The 18,730-nt window shown below is 42.4% G+C and overlaps 2 pseudogenes; both read left to right on the top strand.

The window, feature by feature from the left end:
• Positions 1 to 11,055: 11,055 nt before the first annotated feature.
• LOC150015033 (eukaryotic translation initiation factor 4E type 2 pseudogene) lies at positions 11,056 to 11,577 on the top strand (annotated as a pseudogene).
• A 5,556-nt stretch (positions 11,578 to 17,133) lies between these two features.
• Positions 17,134 to 18,401, top strand: LOC150015032 (heterogeneous nuclear ribonucleoprotein A1 pseudogene; annotated as a pseudogene).
• The last annotated feature ends 329 nt before the right edge of the window (positions 18,402 to 18,730 follow it).

Below are 18,730 nucleotides of genomic sequence, written 5' to 3'. Positions count from 1 at the left end.
CTTCTTTGTGCCCAATAGATTCACTGAGAATATATACCAATGTAGAGCCAGCTGGCTTAAACACAAAAATAAAAATCTTTAGATGCACTTGCCTTTAATAATGCTAGTCCTGCTCTGGTTGGTGTGGCTCAGTGGATTGAGCACCAGCCTGTGAACCAAAGGGTCAATGGTTCGATTCCCAGTCAGGGCACATGCCTGGGTTGTGGGCCGGGTCCCCAATTGGGGGTGCATGAGGGGCAGCCACACATTGATGTTCCTCTCCCCTTCTTTCTCCCTCCCTTCCCCTCTTTCTAAAAATAAATTTAAAAATCTTTTTAAAAAAAGCCAGTCCTATCTAGATATCAAGTTGTAAAGAACCAGCAGAAACCCACTTACTAGTTGTTAATCCTATCAATATACCAGCAAGGATGGAAATCCTAGAGGTCATTTTGCTCTGGCATTTTTCAAACTGAAAAATGGACTTAATTGAAATCAATTAAATGTATCTTGGCTAGCATTTAAAAAATAAAATAGGATAGAAAATATCAGATTGTATGGCATGTAGTGAGGATAATTACGTCACAAACTTCGCAGTTGCTTGCTTGATTGTATGTGAGTGTGTATACTGCAACACGTAATTTTTACTCTGGTTTCAGTTAAACTCGTAAGTCACTGATCTAGATGTTAGTCTAGATTCCAGATCATTTCATTTTGTATTGTAAACTTTGGAACTGAAGCCCAGAATGGTAAAGACACTTTCCAAGGCCAGTAGGAACAGAGTAGGACTTGGATCTACATCTCAGTTGCCTGGCTAATGTTTACCTCTCTTTTCACCAGCCTGGAGACAATAGCAATAGTAATGGCCAATATTCAGTTAGTGATTACATTGTGCCAGACACTGCACTAAATATATCATCTAATTTCATAAAGAAAGGGGATAAATTGGCTTTGTGCTTTGTTTCAAGTAAATGTTGGTGTCTAAACTGCAACTGAGATCAGTGCTGTAGTCCATGGGCTAGATTAAATACAGAAGTTGTGAGTAAACATTTAAAGTTTTTATAGCAGTTTGTCAGAATGATTTTATGTTTGTTGAGTCTAGTAATAAAAACATTGGCTTGCATTTTATGTCTTTAAATTTTTTTTTCTAGCGGTTAATTTGTATCATGTTTTATAAAAGCATTAGACTATGATGGATTGGCAGTGAGAACAAACTGGTCCTTCACCACAGATAGTTCGTGAAGCACTGACTTAGACCCAGCAAAGTTGACCTCCTTGTTGATTGATGCCTCTTTCCTCCATTTGAAGTGCCAGGTGATCACAGCTGCCCTTGGAAGGGGCAGATTGCTGGATGCAAGCCCCCTAACAGCGGAGTAGGGGTTACTGTGGTATCTAGAGCACTTGGGAGGGGGAACTTCCAATTCTAGAAATAGCTCCCCTTGTGTCGAGAGGGCTAATGGAAACCGCACTAACACCAATAATTACCCCCAAAGCTTTCATTTACTTCAAAATTTCCAGAAGAGGGATGGGGATGTGAGTTCTGCTTTCCCCCTCCTGGGAAAGCAGAAAGAGCCCCTTCCTTGCAAAGCTCTCCCTGTGAGAAAAAGTTCAACACAGAACAAATTAAATTCTCGTTCCCCAAGACTCTCAACCACAGTGGTAAGAAGCAGAGGGACCATGCCGCAGAGGTCTCTGGGAACGAACACAGGGCTGATTCAAGGGGGCCTGTGTATCTCCTTGACTTGCAAGCTCTGTGCAGAGAAACTCACTTCATAAATCCTTTACGACTGTTTGTCGGCTACACCCTCATATTTGTACGAAGAACTGTTGTGAGTGAATTAGTGTGTCTTTGCATCTTCTGAAATTCCAAAGACTGCAGCCAAGGAGCTAGCAAGGCTAAGCACTGGACTGAGTATTTAATCAGTTGAACACTTCCTTATGTTTTCCTGGTTTGTTCTCTTAACAAGTGACCTAGTCCAACTCCTAGCAACATGTGTCTGAGGAATGTTCCCTCCTGAGGAATACTGCCTTGTTTTTTCATTCTGAAAACACTGAAAACCTCTGAAGATTCTGATGAGTGTTTGTTTGTTTTTTGGACAGTAGTAATGTAAGCTACCTGTACTGCAGTATGCCCAGTGTTCTACATATGTTATTACAAAGTGTTGAAACCACCCTGGTCAAATGGAGAAAAAATCTAATGCTTAGGAAAGTTAGGTCACTTACCTGGTGGAACACAGTTCAAGCCCCAGATTCTGTGTTTCTAAATTTTCTACAGATTCTTTTCAGCATCCTTTCACAGAAGACTCAATGCCAGAACCCCAAAGTCATGACATTTTCACCTACTCCTTTCTTCCATCTGAAAACAATATAGGGATCTTCTTCTATTTGGCTTTGACTTTGAATATACATACCTACTGAAGAATTCAGGAGTGGGATGACGCATTTAAGTGTAGGTCCTGCAAGCCAGAAGTCCTCATGGTAATAACAGCTAACACTGAAGGCTTTCTACTGAACCTGCTGTAACTTTACCTGCATTGTCATACTTAATCCTCTCACAGAAACCACCTGCCCATCCCTATCCCTTTCCTGCTTTGTTTTCTCACAGGACTTTTACCTACTATGTTCACACGAACACTGTACTTTGTTACTGTGTTTCTTGCTGCCTTCTTCCCATAGAAATGTAAGCTCCATGAGGGCTGTGGGTTTTTTGGGTTTTTTTTAGCTCAATGATATAAGCCCCCAGCAAGTAGAGCCAGGTCTGGTACATAACAGGTGTTCAAATATTTGTCGAATGAATGAATGAATAGTCCTTTTACGTAAATATCACTATCATCCCCCATTTTATAGATAAGGAAACTGAGGTTTGTGGTATTAAATAAATGTGCATGAAATGGAAGCTTTATTTTTTAACTTAAAAATTAGTTTTTATAAGTTCTTTATATATTTTGGAGCTCAAACCCTTGTCCAAGGTATCTTTGGCAAATATGTTTCCCATATGGTTGGCTCCCTTTTCATCTTGCTGATGTTTTCTTTTGCTGAGCAGAAGCTTTTTAGTTTGATGTAGTCCCATTTGTTTGTTCTTTCCTTTATTTCCCTTGCCTTAGGAGATATATCGGTGAAAATATTGCTGTGTGGGATATCTGAAATTTTCCTGACTATTTTTTCCTCTAGGATTTTTATGGTGTCATAGCTTACATTTAAGTCTTCCTGGAGAAGGGGGGAAAAAAGAGGAAGGTTCTAGTCAAAGAACTAGTATAAATGACCCAAGGACATGGACAACATGGTGGGGATTGTAGGGGAGAGGAGAAGTGGGTGGGGCAGGGGAAAGCAATGGGGGGAAAATGGGACAACTGTAATAGAACAACAATAAAAAAATGAAAAAAATTAGTTTTTACATGCTAGTGATAATAATAGCTTCCTTTTTCCACTATATTGTTGGGGTGAAAAATTTAACACAAAAAAGAGGTGATTTGGTACTCACCTTAGAGTGGATAAGCTGTATGTGATTATTGAATATGTATGTTGGATCTCTTGTTTACAGTAACTATAGCTAATACTAAGTTTAAAAAGATATTTTTCTCTTCTATTGTGGTGCTCCCAAGTTAACACAGTGAAGAAGAAGGTTCACATAAATGACTTGCTAACACAAGACTGCTACTGCTGGAGCAGTTGTGGGCCTCTCCTGAGATAGAATTGCAGAGTTGTGAAGAACTTGGGAGGTGTCTAGCCCAGCTTCTCCCCGCTCCGGCATCCCCAAGAGCCACATTTTGGAACTCAGGTCCTCCTTCCCTGGAGAGCCTGTTTCATTGATGGACAGCTGTATTATCGTTGGATGACTGCATTGTCCAAAAAGGCATTGTTTTGAGCTGAAATTTATCTGCAGGTAACTTCTACCCATTGGTCTGACTTCTGCCCTCCAGGAAATGACATAATAAAGGAAATTGTCCTTTCATATGTCAACCCTTAAAATATTGGTTTATTTGTACTTATTCTTAGGTTTCTCTTATCCTAGTCCTTCCAACATTCTTTGTGTGGTATCTTTGCAGCTATTTCCCCATCCAGCTGCTCCCTTTGGCATGCTGTCCGACTTGTTCATGTCCAATTGAAGTGTCAGCCAGTGCTGCAGGTGTGGTATTGGAATTATATCCATTGTTTTTTGGCAATCACATTACTCTGTTGGTTCATCCACCCCCTGGAACCTTTAGTGTGAACTATCTTGGAACTCTAGTGGGGAAAAAAGTGCTGCACAAATGGAACCACCAATTACTGACGATTATGAAAAATAATAGTGATGTCTGTGGACACTGTCCTCCATTTCTCTGAACACACCTGTCACACCCAAGATGCTTATGATGAGAAAAACCATTTACTGCATTCAGACTGTGTGTAAAGGCACTGTCCTATTTAACTTTCTAAACAACTGCATTTGTAGATAGTATTAAAATCTATTTTACATTTGAGACTGAGATTAGGAGGGAGTAATGTGATTAAGATCACAGCGTTTGTAATTGGTGGAGCATAGATATGAATCTATGTTTGACTCTAAATCCCAAGCTTGACAAGATGCATTTCTAGGAGTTACAAAGAGGATAAGCTTAGCAATCCAAGGCTCTTATTTCCATTTACTCTGAAAAATAAGCACAAAGAGATATTTAAGGAGTTGTGATATCTTCTTCCTATTCTTTGACAAAATAAAATGGGATACAAATTATCATGTTCCTACCTGTGCCACCTCTTTCATATCTGTTTATCTCATTTAGTACTCAGGACAGTTCTACGAGAGCACTGTTGTCATTACCATTTTACAGGTGAGGAAACCATGACTCAGAGAGGATAAAGATAGGTTGCCCACACAGCTAGCTAAGTCCAGAGGCTTTCTGCCACACTCTGCCACCTTTCTCACAGAGGGGCCATAATGTTAACTGGCTAAACTGTCACCCATGATGACTGTCCTCTTTCCTCTCCTGTTCAGCATGTCCAAACTTAGTCAATTACCAAATTACCTAAGTGGAAAAAGAGGAAAAAACCCTTACCAAATCAGATGATCATTCATTCATTAATAACGGTTGCCTACATCCATAGGCCAAGGATTAACCAAGTGAGGAGGTTGCATAAGTCAGATCTCAGCTCAGATGTGGCCCATTGTGCCCTCTTCCTCTCCATTTCTTTGACTCCATCCATGAATTCATGGTGAGTACAGCACCTGGTCACGTAGCGATGCGACCCACCAACGTTCAGCCTGAATGCACTAACTGGCCAAATCATAGCTACAGAAAGTATTTATTTAGGGACCACTAGTAGGAACCTTGCCAAATCACATTACTAATCATTGTGTTTGTATAGAACAAAAGAGTTTACAAAAATACTTTTTACTTACATAATTCCATTTGTTCCTCTCAATAACCTGGTAACATAGGCTGGGCAGGGGCACACTGCCCTGTTTTACAAATGGGGAATCAGAAACTCAGAGAGACTAAGAGACTTTCTCAGAGCCTAGCCATCTCTAAGGGACAGAAGCCAGACACAGCCTACTCAAGCTGTACATCCTGCAGTTGTACTGTTTGTCCCTTCTCTTCACTACTCTCCTGCACTATACACTAAACTCCTTGTATATCTCTGCCCTTGCCATTGACCTGTTGTCTAGGAGCTGTCATCAGCTCAGAAGGAGCTGAGCTAGACCAAGCTGGAGCTGCTCCTTTTTTTCAGGCTCCACTTTCCAAGCCATCTGGTTGTTCTGATGTTACACAAAACAGATGCAATGGTTTGTAGGTTGTCATCAATCTTCGCTGTCCCTCAAGAGTCCAATGACTTTCTACAGCACCAATCTGCTGTAAATGTTCTCTATACCCAGGCAAGTACCTGTGCATGTTAATCCTAAGGTCATGCTAACCATGTGAAAAACTTACAACTTCACTTAATTTCTCTAAGGTGGACAGTAAGCTGAGAAAGTGCCCTGGAGGCCAAGGCTTTCCTGTAGGTTGGCTCAAAGAACAGCTGATCTAAAGCTTGCTCTGCCCTGCCCAACGGCAGAAGCAGTGAGCTCAATACCACCCAGCTCAGAGTCAAAGACTGCTGACCACACCCCCAACCCTGTCCCTATTTCTAACCCCTGTCAACCACTAATCTAGTCTCCCTTTCTAAAATGTAATTTCAAAATTGTTATATAGATAGAATCACATAGTATATAACCTTTGGAAATGGCTTTTTCTGCTCAGTGTAATTCCCTGAAGATTCATTCAAATCTTCCTATATGGTTTTGCTTTTGCCTGTTATCTAAAGTCCATATATTAAATTTTAATTATTTAGTTTTAATTAAATTTAAAAAAATTTCACTTTGGTTTTTGTTTTGACTTTAATTAACCAAAATCCATAGCCAGGGCCACTTCCTAGCCAGGAGGGTTTGTGGATTGCTTTATCTTTCTGAGATTCCATGTCTTCACCTTTAGAATATGCATAATAATTAGATCTTTATGTTAGATTGACATCTTAAAAGTTTCAGTGAGGAAAGCATCCATATTCCCTTCATTAATGGAGTATTATTTTCAAGATGCAAGACAATGTCTTCTTTATCCACAGAATAACTTCAAGTCCCAGAACTTCGAGGATCAGGATAAACAGCAGGCCTTGTGTATTATTTTTTGGGGAACAACATTAGATTCGGTGACCCCCTGTCATTCATATTGTCCAGGAGAAAGGATCTGGCTATTTCAAATATAGAGAACCTGTAATGGGCCCACACCAAAACCCTTAAAGGCATTGTCTTCTCTTGTGGCCCTCTTATAGACTCACTAGGAGAATCTAAACCTCTCTGGCCATCAGTCAGAACCAACCAAAGATGGAGGTTGCCTTGGGAGGTGATGTCAATGTCACTGGAGGTATCAGGATGAGGACTCCATAGCAGATGAGACCAAAAGCAGAGAGTACAACTGATCCCTGATGAAGGGTAGAATTTATGTTACTCTGCATGGTACAAAATGAAAAGTCTCCATTTAGTCAACATTCTCAGAAGGGGACTTTGGATTTGAAAGGTGTTTAGGGCTTAATGGGGCCCTCCCATGAACAGGTATTTCACAGGGTTGTTATGAAGAACAAAATTCAATGTCCAAGAATACCTTTGGCCAATTATAAAGTCCTATAGGCTCTAGTAATTTCATAAAGTGAATTGGTTTAAAATGAATTCAGTCTTATTTAAGTAGAATTTTGGTTAGGTGCCCCTGTTACCAGGTAGTAAGTTGGGATCCCACTGCCGGCCCCCACCCTCTAGGCAAAATTCCAGAGGCAAAGGTTTGGTGATAAAAGAAAGGAGTCTTTATTCAAAAGCAGTCACTGCAGCTTTAATTACTTAAGCCTATCAATTAAGGCTAACCTCTAATACCTGGGTTCTCCTAGTATTTCCCATTAGTTTCTATAGGGTTAGTTTACAAACTAAAACAATATTATACACAAGAGCTACACAATTCTGGAAGAATGGCAGACTTCTGCCTCAGAGCCTTTTCCATCTAGAACACCCAAAGAATAAACCTGCTACCCTCTGCCAGGCCAGTCCGATCCTAGGCTGTGCCCATAGTTCCTTCCTATACAAAATACCATCCATTGGGAAATGCAGGCAGCTGCAGCACAATCATCTAGGCATCCTCGAGGAAGAACAGCCTGAGAGCCCAAGCCAGAGCCAGAGCCTGAGAGAGAAGGTGCGCCAGCTCAGGAGCCAGAAAAATTCTCAGGAGCCGAAGAGCCAGTCCCCTTTTTATTTCCACTGGCTCTAGAGGCATTCAGCTTCTCAGCCAATCCCATACTAGACTGCTTTCTATTGCCTCGGCAACTCCTATGGCCCCTCCTACTTCTCCCCAGTGATCTTGATCAGTTCTCCCTGTATCACCACTGGAAAGGAAGTTTCTTTGGTGTGTGTGTTTTAAGTAAAAGAGCCTGATTTGTCATAACTAGGAAGGTTAAACAGAACACTAATATGTATTTGCTTGTGTTTCTGAAAGAAGACGGTAGGGTTCAGTACAGAGCTGGAAACGAGGCCCCTGGAAATGTCTGTGGGCAGGAACATACAGCTCAGATGATAGCTTCTGAGTTTCTTGTGAGGAGAGTTACAAAATGGCCAACAGGTAGGAACGAAGGCCAATCACCAGGCACATGCAGGCTCCTGGGCTGTGATATAGCGTCTAAAACAAACATAAATCATTGAAAACCTAAAAAAAAGTTCTGGCCCTTTCCTCAGACTCCACATTTGAGATGCAGTAAGGCACTAAAGTACATCTTATTTAACTTAACAGTTTCTTCCCTCTTCAACTTTCAAAATACGACCTTCTTTTAGGTCAGTCTCCGACTAGAGAAATAAGAGGATCAACCCCCTGGAATGAGCCCTCCCCCCACCCCCAACACTGTAAATAGCTTCTTCCATTGGCAGGGATCCCCCTCATCTTGGTAATGAGTACCTGCTGGCTGCCACTGACCTCCTGCTGAAGCCAGCCTTCAGGAGCACAGAGGGAAGTCTGTGTTCTGTGCTTCTCAGTGTCTGAGCAGTCAGCTCTGCCTGGCAACATGGGGCATCGACACTTTAGGAACTCCTAAGACCAGATCTCAGGTCCTCATTTTCCACGGTGAACCCTACTGTCTTGATTTTGTGGATCTGTGATAGGATATACCTTTGCATATCCCTCTCCACCCCAAATCCAGGTCTTGAGTGTCTCTTCATCGATTGTGTTCCCATTTATCCCAGTAATTGCCATATCTTCCTGTCTTCCATGATTTTTCTGTCAGCTCAACCAAAATGTGAACTCCTTTAGTGCAGGGACTGTCTTTCTTGGTATCCCCTGTCCCTAGCAAAATGCATGGCACATAATAGGTGCTCTGTAAATGTTTATCAGCTGAGCACAAAAGAACCAGAAAGTATCCACAGGAAGGTGAGCAGATAGAGAAGGCCCTGGAATGTAGGTCACAGGAGGAACGGTGTGTTTGTGTGAGAGAGGGGTGGGTAGGGAGGCTATGCTGCACAGATTACTAGGCCCCCAAGGATAGCCATGTCCTAGTCCCTGGAACCTGTGAATATATTGTGTTACATGGCAAGATCAATTAAGGTTACTGATCTGACCTTAAAATGGGGAGATTATTGTGGATTATCCAGGTCATCAGTGTAACTACAGGGTTCTTTAAAGAGGGAGGCAGAAGGATCAGAGTCAGAGGAGACAGGATGACAGACGTAGTGGCCAGAGTGACATGGCTACAAGTCAAGGAATGTGGCAGCTTCTAGAAGATGGAAAAGGCAAAAGTGTATTCCTTCTAGAGCCTCCAGAAGGAACACATCTCTGCAGACAGCTTCATTTTAGCCCTATAAGAACCATTTCAGACTCTCGACCTCCAGAATTGTTAGATAATAAGTTTGTATTTTTAAAACAATTTTATGGATTTTATTGGGGTGACTCGGTTAAAGTTATATAGGTTTCAGGTGTCGGCGGCGGCGGCGGCGGCAGCCGTCCATCTCGAGAGACGATGGTGTAGCTTCTTAAGAGTCTATCTGCACCGCCGAGAATGGCTGTGCAGTCCGACTCGGGAGTGACACGGTATCTGTCTCCTCCCGTGTTGAATCGACATCTTGCGATGACGCTGGAGTGTCCTCTCCAGTGAAGCTGAAGCTACAGAGCCTGGGCAGGGTGATATGGAGGGTCTGCTGTTGCTCATGCAGCAGACCCCCCCTCTCTTCGCAGCTGAAGGGTCCAAGGGAAAGACGGAGTCAATACAGCTTGGCTTCAGGTGCGCCGCAGGAGTTGCCGGTGTTGACTACAACGTCAAACCGCCTTAGGGACTCCGGCTCCGGATTTTCTGTTCGGGTTTACTCCCTTAGCCTTTCCCCTGAAGAGGTATGCCGCAAGGCAGCGGAGGTTTTTTGGAGTCAGAGTTTTCCTTCTCTGATGTGCCCTGACTGGAAGATCGAACCAGCGACACTTAGCTCGCAGGCCGACGCTCAATCCACTGAGCCAAACCAGCCAGGGTTAGGTTTCAGGTGTACGATTCTATAATACATCATGTATATTGCATTGTGTGTTCATCCCCCCAAAGTCAAGTCTCCTTTCAGCATCATTTTAAATTTGTATTTTTTTTTAAACCTCTAAATTTGTGGGAATTTGTTGTAGCAGGAATTGGAAACTAATAGAGATGCTAAGCTGGGGTAGGGGATGCGGAGGGAACCTCAGGAAAGAACCCAACAGAAAGCATGAACCTGGAGAAAGAAAGGGTCATATGGCAGAGTACCTGAGTCAGCATCCAAAGAAAACTCAGCTGAATCACTGTAGATCAAAATCAGTTGGTGGTAAGATCAGCATTGGCTAACAGCTCAAGGTTTGGGAGGCTGTCTCTAGCTTTTCAAACAGTAAGTGTCTTTAATGACTTGGGAGAAACCACACTAGAGCAGTAGATCATGGTGTAAAAGAGCCAGTGAGGTCTGGGGTTGAATTCTCTGCCATCTATAAACTGTATGATCTTATACAAGTTATGTAACCTCTCCAAGCCATGGTTTTCTTATCTGCAAACTGGGATAAATCTGTTTCTTAATTTGGAGAGTTTATTGTGAGAATTAAATAACACATGTAACATACTTAACATAATGCCTGTCACATAGTAAACAATAATTGGTTTCTATTACTAAAAATATTCACATAATCTTAGGAAACTTTATAAGAACAGTGTTGGAGGTATCCATATACTTCATAGTGGCTAGACCATATGTGGAGTCTGTGGTGAATTCTGGGAAAAAGTCAAAGAACAACCAGGATGGTTGAAAGACCCCAAATCAGGTCAGATAAAAACAATATCTAAAGGAACAGGGAAGTTTGACATGAAGCCATTTGAAATATTTTCAGGACTGGCTGCATAATTTGTAAGATCCAGTGCAAAAAATGAAAGAATGGGTTTTCTCATTCAAAAAATTATTAAGAATTTCAAGATAACAACAGGAGTCCTTCCAAGCACAGGACCCTGTGCCCGGTTTCACACACCCATGAAGCCAGCCCGATACATCATCACATAAGAAGTGATAGATTCACTCAGTGAGGCCGTGGTGACAGCAGCAGCAAGAAGATGAACAAGTTCAAGTTCTTGAAAGACGATGACAGTGGGGACCATGATCAGAATGAAAACAACACACAGAAAGATGGTAAGAAGGAAAAAATGAAATGAGATGTGTCAGAGCAGCAGCAAGAGAAGGACTGTTGTCCCTGGACCAGCAGAGCGTCCCCTGCAGTACAGCCACACCTGTTGGTTCTCCAGGGAAGCCCCTGGTGGGCCCACCAGCTCACAGCTGTGAACAGAGCATCACACAGATTGGCACCTTGGCCTCTATGGAGCAGTTCTGGAGGTTTTACGGCCACGTAGTACGTCCCTAGAATCTGACAGCTGACTTCTATCTCTTCAAAGAAAGAATTAAACCTGTGTAGGAGGGAATTAGAAAATAAAAATGGTGGTAAGTAGATTACTTGGTTGTGTGAGGGCTTGGTATCCTGTCACTGGGAGGATGTCATCCCGGTCGCATTGGGGGAACATTTCGTGGTTGGGCCTGTATTTCAGGAGGTAGCAGGAGCACATTATTTCAATAGGGAGTAAAATTGGCGGCAACCTAGCAACTACGATCCAAACCTGATGTGTACGTGTATGGTCCAGGTGGGTGGGAGGGCTCCAGCCAGTCCTTCCATCGGCTCCCTGGAGGGGCAACCCTGAGCTGCATTTGTCCTCACCTGACCCGTCCTGCAGGTCGAGCAACGAGGACCCTAGAGGGGGAGTGAGGATGAAGAAGGGACAAGAGACACAAAGAGAGGAGACAAGACAGTGCTCTGATCAAGTCTCACTTATTCTTAGTCAAAACAGCATTCTTATAGCTCAGGAGAAGAGGAATTTTTCATTCGGGGGGAACGCAGCTGCAGCTTGGGCGTTATCTGGTAGATATGAGTTAAACTGCAGGACAGCAATCCCAGGAATAGAAAGAGGGACGTTGCCCTAGTAAGGAGTAAACAACTATTATGGGATGGTGAGGCCATGTCAAGCAGAACTTTAGGATGTCGGTTAGTAAGACTTCAGCTGAGGAACTTTTTAGTTCCCCACACTCACCCTGGAAGGCGAATTTTACTAGACACCCTCCAGCATCACTGACTTCCGTAAGGTAGAAAAATGGAAAATGTGACTTTGTAACAGATAAGTTTTGTTTTAATGGGGTTCTGTGGAGAGTGTTCAGCCTTTTGCTTGCTGTGTGCTGTCCAGATGTCTCCTGGGCACTCCGTTGTGCTCTTCGCGAGCTTCCTGGGCTGTGTGAAAGGCTTCATGACCATGTGTACAAGCCAGAGCTGTTGCCTGTGAGTTATCATTATCATCAATGTCTAGGCATCCAGGAACAGCTTTTTGCTGGAGAGTCCTGAAATAGTTGTACATGCTCGCTTCTAGTGCTGCCCTTAAATTATTGCAATGTTTTGTTCATTTCTCTGCCCTCTTCGTCCAAGCCCATCACTTTCTGAAAGTGTTTTTGCAGATTTTGTATCATTTCCTGCTTCCACTCCTGTCTTCCCGCCTGCAGCACTCTCTTTCCTTTTAGGCACGGCTGCACTTAGAGTTTTCATCCTCTGGACTACGCTGGTTTCGTTGAGGCTGCTTTGAAAGTAGGCCTTGGTAAATCACACTGGAACAGAATCCAGTATGATCCAGAGCTAGAGTATAACATATGTTCCACGTGCAGGATTTGGAGCTGAGGGCAATGACTGAAATCACTTTCTGAGATGATCAGAGCCTGTGCGTCAGGCTTGTTGTTGTGGGTTCTTATAGGCACCTCATTGAGGAAGGGAAACAGAAAGTTGGCTGCTGCCAGACATCAACATTTAATATGGTAAAGTCTGTGATTCTGAAACTAGGACATCTAAAGAAAAGGTGGCCTTGATGGGTGGTTTCATCTGCATGGATGTGCCTGTCAGCAGTGGTTGGAAAAACATACTTTCAGTCCTCATCACCTGATAGTCCTCATCACCTGGTAGCAAATGTGTTCTGATCCCAGACACCCACAAGTAACTTCTTAAAGGCTGATGCAGGCATGCTTTAGAAATGACCAGTCACTCATCAGAGCACCTAGGACATAGTATGTAATGATTAGCAGTCCTGCGGCAGCCTCCAAGTAGCACTCACTGTCTTATTTGACTTTTGTGAGCAAAGGCTTTTCTTTAAGACATGTCCTTGAAGGCTAGGAGAATACTCAGTCACCTGGTCTCGGAGAAGTCATATGAGAGTAACAGGCATTTCTTTATTGTGCTTGTATGACTCTTTCCCTACTTTTTAACTTCTGAACACCCTTTAATTACCACTGTTTGGGGATGCTTTTTTTTTCTAAAAGAATAGAGAAGTATGGGGGGTCAAAAAGAGGCACTTTCATTACAGGTAAAGGTAGGTCTGATAAGAAGATCAGCTGGTGCTCCAAGAATGAATTTCCAAATATTTGCCAGTGGAAAAGTAGCAGAGGCTGTGACAAGAGTGATTTCACTCTCAGAGCAATTGTCTACTGCTGTGATAAACAGAAATATCAGGGGGGAAGAAGAGGGACAGACTTGACCCCAAATATCAGGGGGAATGAAAAGGGGTAGACTTGACCCCAACAGAGAGAACTAGAACTAAGAGGAAGCAACTACAGGCATAACGTAAGGGGAAACATTGTAATAAGCCAAGTAAAGACAGGAGAAACTTCTGCACTTCTGTCGTCAGAGGTGTCCAAACAGAGGGTGGGCAACCACTTTGCAGTTACTTTATACTGGAGGTCAGAGAGCTGCTCATCACTAAAAGTGTTCAGAATCTCAAGAAATAAGAAATTAATTACATGACTTCTAAAATTTATTTCCAGTTCTGAGAGCTGGTAGTTCTATCAGATATTCTTAAAAGGGGGATTTAAAGAGTCCCCAAACTTTTATTTAAAAAGTAATGTAATTTTTGAACAATATGGAATACACACACACACACACACACACACCTCTTTACTGCCACCACAGATTTTGATATATTTTTCTTATTGTATTATTCCACTTATATACAGTTTTTCATCAGAGAAGGAAAACTCTGATTCCAAAAAACCTCCGCTGCCTTGCGGCATACCTCTTTAGGGGAAAGGCTAAGGGAGTAAACCCCGACAGAAAATCCGGAGCCGGAGTCCCTAAGGCGGTTTGACGTTGTAGTCAACACCGGCAACTCCTGCGGCGCACCTGAAGCCAAGCTGTATTGACTCCGTCTTTCCCTTGGATCCTTCAGCTGCGAAGAGAGGGGGGGTCTGCTGCATGGGCAACAGCAGACCCTCCATATCACCCTGTCCAGGCTCTGTAGCTTCAGCTTCACTGGAGAGGACACTCCAGCGTCATCGCAAGATGTCGATTTAACATGGGAGGAGACAGATATCGTGTCACTCCCAAGTCGGACTGCACAACCATTCTCGGCGGTGCAGATAGACTCTTAAGAAGCTACACTATCGTCTCTCGAGTCGGACGGCTGCCGATGATACAGTTTTTCTGTTTATACATTTTATTACATACTATTCCATTAAATGGACATAGTATAATTTGTTATTCCCTAGTTATTGGGTGCCTCAGTTCTTTCCAATGTTTGGTTATTATAAAGAGCAATGCTCTAGATATTTTTTAGATATTTTTGAATATACAGGTTCTCTTTGCTCTTGAAATACTTTATTAGAAGAGTTAGTTTTTTTAGTTGCAAATTACACAGCTGATTGGAGCAGCTTAAATAAAAGAGGCTTTGTTGATAAGAACAATCACAAAAATATGAAGTGCAACACATGTATAGGAACTAGAGAGTTGTCCAGCACACCCCATCTCCTCTTCCTTGTCTCTTGTTTTCTTTAGAAGGTCAAGTCTATCTCTGCCTACTCTTGGTTCCTTCGACTCTGGTTCATTTGGAGCTTTGGCTTGCCTTGGAGCCAGAGACCACGTGTCTGTATCAAAAAGAGTCCAGAGCCAACGACTAGCTGATTAGAATGTCTGTATCTCTTATATTAGATTCCTGAGCAAGAGTCTGATTAGCCAAGCACCCCTGACTTTGTGACTTGTGCTCTCCAGCTAAAGGGGGTAGGGGATTGATAGTGGGGTTAGGGCTCTGGAGTCTGCCTAGATTCAAATCAAGCTTCTCCCTGTCTCTACTTGCTAATCTGTAAAATGAGGCTAACACTGGTACCTGCTGCATGAGGTGATTGGGAAGATGAAATAAAATGACCCTTGCAAAGGAATATAAGAAGAGCACATGAGACTCTGTATAGCTCATATGTGTTAGCTCTTAGTTTTAAAAAAAAAAATTTGTTTTATGGAAAATATACATAACAAAATTTACCATTTTAACTATTTTAAGTGTAGAATTCAGTGGCATTAAGTCCATTCACATTATTGTGCAGCCTTCACCACTATCACCCCCGGAACTTTTTCATCATCCCAAACTGTTGCTCTTGTTTTTACATTATCATCATTATAATTATTCCAAATATGCTGCCTGGCTCCACTCTTTGGAAGAGAGTGATGGGGACTCTTCCCAAAGAAAGGAACAGAGTGGGTAAGCACTCCAAGTGCTACTGAAAGAAAATACCACACTTTTACAACTCTTTAAGTCTCACAGAGCACTTTCACACATTATTTTATGCCCTCCTCCCAAGGAAGGTTTTCTTGAAGTTGGAAGGGGCTATAATCCTTATTTCACAGGAGTGGAAACTGAAGTTCAGGAAATCTATCTTGCCCAACATCTCTTCTCTCAGGTGGAGGTTCAGGACTAAAAGTTAAGTCTTTCACTCTGTGTGTGTGTGTGTGTGTGTGTGCCTTTTCCATGATAACTCAGAGATCTGATTACTCAGCCAGGCTTTATGCCCATTTGTTTATATTTCCTATTACATACTCTATTTCAGATTATGAGAAAGAAGAGAAGAATTCTCAAATTGGAACTTGTGGGTGGGTTCTATCTGGGAAGTACAGCCTACAAGAAATCTGACAGCTATTTAGGTTACCAATTTCCATCCTAACATATAGGAAAAGCAATAATAATTTGACTTGATTATAAAATGTGGCAATTCTGTGAAAACCAAGGAGTGGAGGACTTGGTTAATGGACATCAACCCTTACCTTGTGAAAGTTCTGAAATATTTACGGGAAACAAATGGCATTATTGAGTAGATTTTTAAAATGAGGTAGAGAAAAAGATGCCATTAGAATCGAAATGGGTGAGTTTCTGCTGGTGTTTTAAGGTTTGTACAGAGAAACATATTTTGTCTGATTGGCTTGATTAAATTTTTTTTACTGAAAAACACCTCTGCCAAATGCCAAAGTCTTCATTTGATACAAAAACCACAGGAAGAAAGCGTGTATGGACTCAAGCTACCTCACAGCACCTTTCTAACAATTAGATTAATGTGTGCTATTAGGCAATCTTTCCATTAAATTAATGGCGACTTTTCGGATTAGGCACTCACTCTCCATCGGCATTCCAACTTATTTCCTTGTCACTTGTTCTATAAGAAAATAACTCAGGATAGCTGAACACCTCAACGCGATGAGCTTTTATTATGTCTGTTCTGATCATTCCTGTGTATAAAATGTATGGGTTCTCCCTTTCGTATCAAGTCACAGATCTTTTCCTCAACTCTGCAATGTCAGTTACGTTGATTTGCTTGTAACTCTCAAATAGGTTATATCCAGCCAATCCCCATATCTTTATCCATGCTGTACTTGCCTTTCCCTTTATCCATATGGAATACCTTTCTCCTTTATCCACTCTGAACATTTTCAGAAGGTTTAGATAATTTGCCCACAGTCATATACCCTAGATTGCTAAATTGAGGATTGAACTTCAGTGGTACATTATTCTATTGCTTCTGTGGACTGTCTCTTAACTATACGCTACCTAGAAGTGTTCTCTAAGTGTGTTTTGTGCACTAGTCTTCTCTCCTTGATTACGCCTTAAAATCAGGGATGACAGCCCTGGCTGGAGAGCTCAGTTGGTTAGAGCGTCGTCCCCATTCGACAAGGTTTTGGCTTCAATAACCAATCAGGCTTTCTGCCGGTGGACGCCGCTGAGTAAGCATCGTTGAAGTCTCCTGCCCTGAAGTCGTCATGTCTAAGTCAGAGTCTCCCAAAGAGCCAAAACAGCTATGAAAGCTCTTTATTGGAGATTTGAGCTTTGAAACAACAGATGAGAGTCTGAGGAGCCATTTTGAGCAATGGGGAACGCTCACAGACTGTGTGGTGATGAGAGATCCAAATACCAAGTGCTCCAGAGGCTTTGGGTTTGTCACATATGCCACTGTGGAGGAGGTGGATGCAGCCATGAATGCTAGGCCACACAAGGTGGATGGAAGAGTTGTGGAACCAAAGAGGGCTGTCTCAAGAGAAGATTCTCAAAGACCTGGTGCACACTTAACTGTGAAAAAGATTTTTGTCGGTGGTATTAAAGAAGACACTAAGAAACATCGCCTAAGAGATTATTTTGAACAATATGGGAAAATTGAAGTGATTGAAATCATGACTGACCACAGCAGTGGCAAAAAGAGAGGCTTTGCTTTTGTAACCTTTGATGACCATGACTCTATAGACAAGATTGTCATTCAGAAATACCATACTGTAAATGGCCACAACTGTGAAGTGAGGAAAGCCCTATCTAAGCAAGAGATGGCTAGTGCTTCATCCAGCCAAAGAGGTCAAAGTGGTTCTGGAAACTTCGGAGGTGGTTTTGGTGGGAATGACAACTTTGGTCGTGGAGGAAACTTCGGTGGTCGAGGTGGCTTTGGTGGTAGCCGTGGTGGTGGTGGATATGGTGGCAGTGGGGATGGCTATAATGGATTTGGTAATGATGGTGGTTATGGAGGAGGCGGCTGTGGTTACTCTGGAGGAAGCAGAGGCTATGGAAGTGGTGGACAGGGTTATGGAAACCAGGGCAGTGGCTATGGCGGGAGTGGCAGCTATGACAGCTATAACAACGGAGGAGGCAGGGGCGGCTTTGGTGATGGTAGTGGAAGTAATTTTGGAGGTGGCGGAAGCTACAATGATTTTGGCAATTACAACAATCAGTCTTCAAATTTTGGACCCATGAAAGGAGGAAACTTTGGAGGCAGAAGCTCTGGCCCTTGTGGTGGTGGAGGCCAATACTTTGCCAGACCACGAAACCAAGGTGGCTATGGCGGTTCCAGCAGCAGCAGTAGCTATGGCAGTGGCAGAAGGTTTTAATTACTTCCAGGAAACAAAACTTAGCAGGAGAGGAGAGCCAGAGAAGTGACAGGGAAGCTACAGGTTACAACAGATTTGTGAACTCAGCCAAGCACAGTGGTGGCAGGTCCTAGCTGCTACGAAGAAGACATGTTTTAGACAATACTCATGTGAATGGGCAAAAAACTCGAGGACTGTATTTGTGACTAATTGTATAACAGGTTATTGTAGTTTCTGTTCTGTGGAAAGTGTAAAGCATTCCAACAAAGGGTTTTTAATGTACTTTTTTTTCCTTTTTTCTTTTTTTTGCACCCATGCTGTTGATTGCTAAATGTAATAGTCTGATCATGATGCTGAATAAATGTGTCTTTTTAAATAAAAAATAACCAATCAGGGCACAAACAAGAACCAACCAATAAATGCATAAATAAGAGGAACAACAAATTGATATTCCTCTCTCACTTCCTCTATCTCTAGAAAATCAATCAATCAATAAGAAAAAAAATTTTTTTTTAAATCAAGTACTGTATAGTTCAAGAACTGCATTC

This window comes from Furipterus horrens, unplaced genomic scaffold (assembly GCF_987537825.1).
Source record: "Furipterus horrens unplaced genomic scaffold, mFurHor1.1.pri manual_scaffold_3, whole genome shotgun sequence".
NCBI classification, from domain to species: Eukaryota; Metazoa; Chordata; class Mammalia; order Chiroptera; family Furipteridae; genus Furipterus; species Furipterus horrens.
Note: the sequence above shows the minus strand (reverse complement) of the source record. Positions and strands in the feature narration are given on the sequence as shown.